This window comes from Panicum virgatum, chromosome 3K (assembly GCF_016808335.1).
Source record: "Panicum virgatum strain AP13 chromosome 3K, P.virgatum_v5, whole genome shotgun sequence".
NCBI classification, from domain to species: domain Eukaryota; kingdom Viridiplantae; phylum Streptophyta; class Magnoliopsida; order Poales; family Poaceae; genus Panicum; species Panicum virgatum.
In genome coordinates, this window is record NC_053138.1 from 10,281,448 (window position 1) to 10,289,986 (window position 8,539).

The 8,539-nt window shown below is 46.4% G+C and overlaps 1 pseudogene; it reads left to right on the forward strand.

The window, feature by feature from the left end:
* Positions 1 to 456: 456 nt before the first annotated feature.
* On the forward strand, positions 457 to 4,984 carry LOC120700587 (annotated as a pseudogene).
* The last annotated feature ends 3,555 nt before the right edge of the window (positions 4,985 to 8,539 follow it).

The following is an 8,539-nucleotide window of genomic DNA, read 5'->3' on the forward strand; positions in this document are numbered from 1 at the left end:
CTTGATTATATTTAGATAATATTTTTTAAAAATAGTTTTATTTGTTTCAAAACAATTTTTATCTTTAGATATTTTTTGGAATATTTTTATTTGTTTCGGAACTTATTTTTATTGGAACATTTTATTTTATTCCGAAATAATTTCTATTTTTATATCTCTGATGGATATGTGCGATAGTATAGCTTCTAGTCGCACGTGCGATAAATAGACGCCCCCAGCTCTGATCCCTACCCCTGATCAACACCGTCATGGACCAACACCACCGTGACTCCCTGAGAGCCCAAGCAACCAACAAGCAAAAACCAGCGAGCTGACAAATTGATAATTCACTCTGTTCTGCTGGCTGCTTCTCCAGCCAACTAATAATATTTTTCTCTCACATCAAATCAGCACCAACCAACAGTAATTTTCTTTCACAACAAACCAGTACCAGCCGCAGCCAGCAGAACAGAGTTAATGCAGGTGAATGAGCAAAGTCAGCAGCCGGGCAAGCCAAACAGCTACTCACTTCGTTCTAAATTATAGGTTGTTTGACTTTCTAACTTTAAGTTTGACCACTTGTCTTATTCAAAAAATTTGTGCTAATTAAATTTAAGTTATTTTTGAAGAACTTGTATTGACAAAGAAAGCCACAACAAAAGAAGTGATATTTTGCACAAATTTTTGAATAAGAGAAGTGGTCAAACTTGAGGTAGAAAATGATCAAATAACCTATAATTTGGAATGGAGGGAATATTTTGGAATTGAGCCAGACAACCTCACTTAGGAATTTTATCGCATGTATTACTGCTAATGTAGGACATCTCCAAGAGAGTAACTATTTTCACTCTCTATTTGACTCTCCTGTGAAAAAAGATTTCTCTCCATATATATTGAGTCGCTTACTCCAACAGACCCTCCATTTTCCGTTCTTCAAATCTCCCAACAGCTCCTCCAACTCTACCCCCACACATGCCGACACGTGGGTCCTACACATCATCCTCTTCCTTCCCCTTCAGCCAGATTAATAAGAATCCGATTGGACCTGGAAGAAATATAAAATACTAACGAGGTACTAGTAGTGAATCGGGATTGTGTTTTTTTTTTTCTTCCGTATAAAAAACGAAAGGAAACGGGATTGTTCTGCAGTTTGCTTAATTGGATGGTTTATTAAGAAACACTTCGATTATGGTAATAAAGCAACGACTGGGGGAGGATCGGAACATCCCGATTGCTCGGCGAGAAGCAAATTAAAAGCAAGGCACGATGGACGGCGGCGAGGCCACGCCGCCGGCGCGTCCGTAGTTCACACAACGGACCTCGTCAAGTTCAAGCCGGCGGCAGGCGCGCACGGCGACCGCGGGCTGGCGTTTCCCACGGCCGGCGAGCCGTCGGCGCGCGTGCTGTGCGCCGACGGCACCCTGGTGACCTGGGAGCTCCGTGACCTCACCGTCGTCGACCGTGGCTGCTCCATGTTCCGGGGCCAGACCGTCACGTCGGCGTCAGATCCTGAGGGGCAGGTCGGGGTCGTCACGGGCGTCCACACGGAGCTCGACCTTATCCAGCTCAACGGCGCGGTCCGGGAAGAGGAAGCCGCCGCCGAGCCCGGGCCGCCGGTGGTGGTCGCCAGGGGCGTGTCGCCGGGCGAGCTGCGGCGCGTCCAGGACCTTTGCTACGGCGACTGGGTCGTGTTCGGGCCGTGGCTCGGCGTGGTCGTCAGGGTGTTGGTCGACGTCGACGTGCTGTTCGACGACGGCGCCGTCTGCAGGGTGGACTGGGGCTCCGCGCCTCCGCCGCCATGGCTGATCTAGTACTAGCCAAGGCGTCGTTCTACATCCCTTCCCGGAACAGCCTCTACTATCCTGGGCAGCGCGTCGTCGCCGCCGACCACCAGCCGTCCACCTTTGAGCCCTGCCAGTGGCTCCATGGGTGCTGGAACCCTAGCCGCGTCGAGGGCACCGTCTGCAAGGTCACCGTGGCCGCCGTGGTCGTCTACTGGCTCGCGTCGGCGCACCTAGGCGCTGACCGCCGCCTCGTCCGGGCATCCGCGCCGCCTCCTCTCCACCGCGACGTCGGCAGCCTCGTCTTCTACCCCGATGCCGAGCGCAGCGTTGGTGACCACTGCTTCTTCCGGAACCCCCGTCCCCATGGCCGAGATGACGACCGGGTGTTCGAGCGGTCCATGTGCGTCGCCGACGTCCGCACCACCGTCGACGTGCTGTGGCAGGACGGCACGCGGCGGCGTGGCGTGCCCTCAGTGTCGCTGGAGCCATTCGCGGCGCTCAACGACCACGACTTCTTCCCGGGAGAGCTTGTCGTCGTTGCCGATGATGCCGGCGGTGAGGCGCGCGTCGGCGTCGTAAGGAGCCACGACTGCCGCGACCACACCGTGCGCGTGTCGTGGCTCAAGCCTTCGGGCGAGGAGCCCGCCAGCTGCGAGGTCGAGTGCGACGAGACCGTGAGCGCGTACGATCTGAGGACGGATTGTTGCGATGTTTTCTACGGATGTGTTGTCGTACGCCTCGCGTCACCGCCGGGATCATCAGCCGGTGGCGGCGGGGACGACGGTGGTGCGCCGGCACAATACGGCAAGGGAGATGCCGCCATCGCCAGTGATATTTCATGGGTTGGGCATGTTAGTGATCTATGCGATGGACACGTCCAAGTCACATGGTTCGACGCCAACACATCCAAGGTAGGGAATCATCTCTCAATTAACAACAAAAAAAGAATACTCTAGCAACGAAGGAAATTCTGTTTCAAATATCTAGTGGTTACATTACATCTTCAGTTATATATATCCACTATTTTTTTTAAAAAAACTCCTTGATTGTTAAATGAGCTACTAATAACTGACCCTCTGATTCAAATTCCATGGGTGCAACTTCAGGTTCTACCTCACGATCACGAGATAGCTGTCATCCATCGGCAAAATATCGACGAGCTCCATGACGAACTGGAAAAGCAATTTCTCAAGCCACATGAGAAGGGGGATCAAGAACTTGCCTCCACCGATGGCGGTGCCACCACTACTCTTCTCATTGAGCGCCAAACTGACAATAATCGGGAAGGAGACCATGATTCTACTGATGATGGAATCCAAGGACAAGAGGACGATGGAGACCATGACTCTGTTGAGGAGGCAAAGGTGGCTGTTGATGCCGCCGCCGGTTCCGGTGTCGAGGACCTACTTCGCTTCCTACAGTTTGACGTCGTGCAAAGTCCTTCGGATCACCATTACCTAAGTGATATAGAGCAGGTTCGTGGTTAGTTGGTATCTTTTTATGAAAAATAATATATCGCCCTAATGCTCACAAATATACATGCACACAGCACACCCACCACTACAAATAATCTGTGGCGGATCCAGAATAATTGTTAGGGGGGTGGGGGGGGGGGGGGCTTTCTTCCACCTTGACAAATTAATAGTGACACAAGCATGTTCATTCATACTTGTATGTAATATGCAGGATGCTGATTTTGGAAAACTGGTAGCTACTACATACAAAATTTGGTTGAAACAGTGTCTTGGCTTTAAAACTCAACAAAACACAATCCGGCAGTTACAATTTACTGCAATATGTTTGACACAAGTTTATAAAAGTGAACGCAGATATCATGAAGAATATAATCTTCTCTATACATCTTAGAGTGATATGTTAAAGTATAAGTGAATTGCCCACCTCTTTAAGCTTTTGGAACTCAACAGGATATCAAAACAAAAGGTTTAACTATATATGTCCTCAAATTGCCAACCATAGATATTTGGGGAACATATATAACAGCTTGATTATTGATGTTTTTCTTTATTTTAAATCAATCAACTGCAGGGTGCTGCTGTCGGTAGAAAGTGGACAAAGAGAGTGCAGAATGAGTGGAAAATTCTGCAGAACAACTTACCAGGTACAGTACAATACAACATGATGGAAACAAATTTCAACCACGGTTTCCTCGAGTGCTTAACGATGTTTTACTTTGATGATGAATTAAGCATGCTTTGAGTGCCCATTTCCTCCCTACCTTCTTAATTTTTTTCAGTACACAAAAAGTGGTCGGTGCATTAAGCTGGATATACCTGAACTTTTCATCATGTGTGTATATTCAGAAACTATCTACGTTCGGGCATTCGAGGACCGCATGGACCTCCTCCGGGCGGCAATGGTGTGCGCCGCGGGGACGCCATACCAGGACGGCCTCTTCTTCTTCGACCTGCAGCTGCCGCCGTCGTACCCCGCCGCGCCGCCGCAGGTGTGCTACCGCTCCTTCGGCCTCTGCGTGAACCCCAACCTGGACGAGTCCGGCACCGTGTGCCTGAGCCTGCTGGGCACCTTCGACGGCGAGGGCCCCGAGGTCTGGTCGCCGGCCAACTCCAGCATCCTCCAGGTGGTGGTCTCCATCCAGGGCCTGGTGCTCACGGCGCAGCCCTACTACAACGAGGCCGGCTACGAGCAGCTGCTCGGCACGCCCCTGGGCGCGCGCAACGCGCTCCCCTACGCCGAGAACGCCTACCTCCTCACGCTCCGGACCATGCTGCACCTGCTGCGCCGCCCGCCGGCGGGGTTCGAGGCGCTCGTCGAGGGCCACTTCCGCCGCCGCGGGAGGCTGGTGCTCCGGGCCTGCGCGGCGTACATGCGGACAGGGTGCCCCGTCGGCTCGCTCGACGGCGAGGCACGCGCCCCGCCGGAACGGAGCGGCGAGCGGCGGTGCTCCAAGGGGTTCGCGCTCGCGCTCGCCGGCACCATGCCGCAGCTCGTCGAGGCGTTCGTCGACATCGGCGCCGAGGAGTGCGAGCAGTTCAGACAGTTTGCCGCCCCTCCATCTGCAACCTTCTAGTAGCTCAGTAATTAACATGGTTACAACTCACAAATTTAATTAGGAATCAAACAAAGTACTGCACTGCGCGCTACGCCTTAATTCGGAGACAATCGGCCCGGTTGACATGTCACCATGTACCAACAAAAGCAAACAAAAGCGTACCTGCCATTGGCATGTTCTTGCAGTCTCATGCTGTCAGTGTCATGCATACACACAAACCTAAAGATTTCAAACGATACAAATCACGAGTTAGCTTGTGTCATCTGGTGGTTTGACGAGAGACCTGTCGTCGGATTAAATTTGAAATAAACCTTGCTGTTTTGGAGAATTATTTAAAGGCTCCTGTTCACCCTCTGTGGTCGTCTAGTCCGATCCTTCACTTATATAATTCGCCGCTGAATGCGACCAGCTAATATAATTGAATACTGTACATGTAGTGGGCGACTCGGCGTCAATCTAGAGGCAGGACATACGCGTTGATTGGCTCATTGTCGGGAGCAATCGCAACGCAGTAAAGAAATTCTAAACTATCCGGGTTTCAGACGGATAGTGAAATCACAACCAGCACGGTGTGTCTGCATGCAGCCCCCCACCCACCCACCCGGCCAATTACATTCGCAGAAGAGTAGGAAAGTGTTGCTGGGTTCTTGCAAGTTTCATCCAGTCTAAGGCAGTACACACACTTAGCAACCTGATTGCCTTGGATGCAAGTGCAGGGAGCAGATGGCTGATTTGCGATTCCGCTCATTTCTTTGCTAGATTTTCTGGCCACTCGACGGTGAGTCGGGGGAGTTTCGACTTTCTTCCAGATCGACTCTTATGCTTACCCTTCACGGTTTCTTGTTTCAGATCGGTTCTCAATCTTCTCTGGATCGACGACGCTTCTGCTAGCTGCTACTGCTAGTAGTTGGACGGCCTGATCTGATCTGCCTCCATGGTCTACCTGAATCCATCATCTCGGATAGAGACAAAGTGTTTACTAGTACATTGTGGAAGGAATTGTTTCGACTGGCTGGCACAAAACTCCAAATGAGCAGTGCATACCATCCTCAAACGGATGGGCAAACTGAAAGGGTGAACCAATGTTTAGAAGGCTATTTGAGGTGCTTTGTCCACTCTTGCCTGGGCAAATGGAAAGATTGGCTAGCTCTGTTAGGATATCCATTATCCATGAACAGGATCTTAGCTTAGTCTAATCATGATCACTAATTACTTAATGCGGAATTAATTAGATTAATACTGACCAGAACCTTTGAATCCATGAACGCCTCTGTAGATGTAGTAGTAGGGCTGATGTAGATGAAGTAGAGTTTAATCTTCACCAATTAGAGAGATTTGGATCTCTTGTTGATGAAGATCTTGATGTCGATGATGACCAGCAACTCCCGCCGGTGCCTGCCACGAAGTAGATGAGGAAGTCGCGCTTCCAGTCCCTCCAGTGCCCTAATTGATTGGTGTTTTGCTAATCGCGAGATTAGCTGATTAGGGTTAGAGAGGGTTCCCCTCTACCTCATATTTATATACAGCACTGTGGGACCGGGGCCGACTTATAGATGGAAACGTTAGGTGTACCTGCCAATCACGGTACATGACTTATTTGGTATGTTATCTCTAATTTGTGGAAATTATTTGCCATGCAGATCTAGGTTGTTATCCTGAGATCACAAAATTTCCAACATTCTCCCACTTGATCGAACGGTTAACAACTTAGGTTCGCTTTAAACTTATGTTCACACTCAGTACAACAGTAAGACCGGACCAATGCGTCGTCAGTAGTATTTAATTCACTACCGGGACTCCATTACCCACAGTTCACTGCAATACCTCGATAGAACGCTTATTACTTATTTGGGAATGATCATGAATCCAGAATCAGGTCCAAGACTGTTCACAAATCCCATACTTAATTTCGCGAAAAATTAAATGGGATGAGTGACAAGTCTTGAATAATATTTGCTAGCATAAACTCAACTTATTTCTTTAACTTTAATAAGTTGATTCTGAGACCTTTCTTTCACAACATAATATTTAATCATCAGTAGTCTAGACATCATCAATAATTATGTTGTTACTCGAATGAATACCGCAATCATAGCAGTATCAATTTGCTGTCCATAAACTTAACACCGGAATATAATTCTAAAGCTTGATAACTTAAAACATGCCTTATGCAATCTCAACTTTTCATTATGCCAAGTTTGCTTAGAGCTCTCAATATTATTGCTCTTTTCTGCAAGAATGAAGGACATAATCTAATGTGCACTTTTACATCCATACACTCTTACAGAACTCTTAGATAAATAATTTATAATAAACAAGCATGCTATGGTGTCTTGTACATTATCCAATGGACCTCTTTTGGATAATATTAAACACATAAGGATTTCCGGCTTACAAATGCAAAGTCAATCACTTAGAGACTCATGCATAAGCTTCAAAAGATTGAAGCATAAGGAACGTCTTTCTTAACTTTATCTCAACTTTATTCTTAGGGTATTAGACATAATTTGCTAATAGAACAGCATATCTTAATATTTATTCTTATTGTATCACTTTAGACAACTTACATCTCAAGTGATGATCCTAACACTTGCTTGGTCCAATCTTAGTGTACATTGATGCCCAAAACATAAGATGCTTTCACCAAGATTACTTTAAATTTAATTTAATGATGATAGGAAATCTCACAATATTAGTAGCATATTCTAATAGCCACTTTACTTAGTAGAGCATCATCCACTTAAGTATTAGGATAGTAACTTTTCCACCTTAATCTCAGTACATACCTTTATCCATGAACATTTAATCATGGTAAGCTATAAGCTCAGTATTTTTAATTTTCTTTCGGAATCATGATCATGACAAGATACTAATTTGATTCCATCACAAATTTATACTAAAGCTCATAGACTCAATTTATGGCCTCCTTTATAGTGACCTTCAAAACGAATGAAGTCATTCTTTTATGCCAACATCAACCATTATTATATATCACATATTCATGTTGGGATTAATCAACTTATGAGAATCCTCAACAAAATATATGGTAGCTTAAGATGGAGGTTTACTTAACTAATGGCATGAGTTAAATATTATGAGATTCTGCTACTTGAATCATCGATGCGGGGTAACTAAGCCCACATCTCTCCAAATCATCTCTTCCTCCTTTGTGAGCTCCCACTGACTCCCACTAATCTCTGCATTCTTTTAAGAACACAACAGTTGAAACAACTGATCTTTGCATTCCTTTAGAAACACAATAGTTGAGACAATTATAGTGGTAGAAATGGTACCCCTCAGACTTATTAGGATATCCATGAATGGTAGCTCATCATGACATAAGTTCTTTATCTTTAGTATACCATTGATCAACTTCCTTTACTAATCAAGCTCACACCAGCGATGGCTAGAAATGAACAAGAGTAGCAAAGTTTATGGTCAAATATTTACCAAACAGCGATGGCCAGAAATGATAAATATAAGCCATACTTCAAAAGTCTCGAGCTTCATTGAACTAGTCAAATAGCGATGGCTAAAATGAACTAGAGCAACAAAACTTTGTGAACAAGTATCCATTAATCAGCGATGGCCAGAATAATGAATAAAGTCACACTTAACTTTATTTGAGACAATTGGCTTTATAGAGTAATTCTCCTGTCACAATGGTTTTTTTTTAGCGTTCTCCATCATATTCACCCTTTATATGAGCCGATTTTCTAATTCAGCCTTTTGAATATCAATCTTT